Source organism: Trichechus manatus, unplaced genomic scaffold (genome assembly GCF_000243295.1).
Source record: "Trichechus manatus latirostris isolate Lorelei unplaced genomic scaffold, TriManLat1.0 scaffold00788, whole genome shotgun sequence".
Taxonomy (NCBI): Eukaryota; Metazoa; Chordata; class Mammalia; order Sirenia; family Trichechidae; genus Trichechus; species Trichechus manatus.
In genome coordinates this window covers 13,854-14,783 of record NW_004444724.1, presented here as the reverse complement: position 1 = coordinate 14,783, position 930 = coordinate 13,854, and positions in this window count along the sequence as shown.

The window sequence follows — 930 nt, the reverse complement described above, 5'->3', positions numbered from 1 at the left end:
ATTTGCAAAAACTAAACGATCATACCAGAAAGTACCAGTATTTTAAAAGAAGTTTATTCCAGTGAATTATAATTAGGGTTAACAGGAATGTCACCTAACATTATTATATTTATTGTTTGCAAGCACTTCAACACAGATTATCTCATTTTATGCTCATAAAAGTCACCTGAGGTACGTACTCTTCAGCTCACTTTAGAAATAAGGAATCTGAAATACTGACAAAGTTAAGCGTCATACCCAACATGATATAGCTAGTAAATAGCAGGACTGAGGTATTTTAATACTAAATCCTGTGCTCCTTCTACCATACATACCTCAATTATTTTGGCACTTCCTTCATAGTCACTAAGCCTCTAGTCACTGCCACTAGCCACTGAGACCAACAAAATAAACAGGCAACAGAAAGTTGGCATTGCATTCTGAAAGACTGTTAAGCTAGCTTTCCCTGAGTAACTTCTAAGAAAATAAAATCTAAGAAAATTATGATATTTAGGGGAAAATGGTTTGAACTATAATAAACTGAATGTGTGCCGAGTGTTTTTAAAAAATGATCATGCTATCAATGAGACTACCTAAAGCTTATTTTAGAAAATGAACTATTCTGTGTTTGGTATTTTTATCAGTATAAAAGTAACTTATTCAATTGACCTTTGTAAGAATTAGAATTATTATTTTTTAGAAATATTATAAGGATTGTCAGAGAAGAAAAACCAAAACTAAAATAGCTTATCTTTTGTTTTTCTCCTACTCAGATGTTTGAAATCTACATCTAAATCAGAAGAGGTCTGAAGTCTAAAGTTTGAAAAATGTACTAAATGTGAACACAATTTTAAATGATTATCTTCTATGCTCCCTGCCTTAAAGACACATTCAAATACACTGAATTCTTCTAAGTTTAATACTTTTTTTTCAGAACAAAGAAAAGGGAGA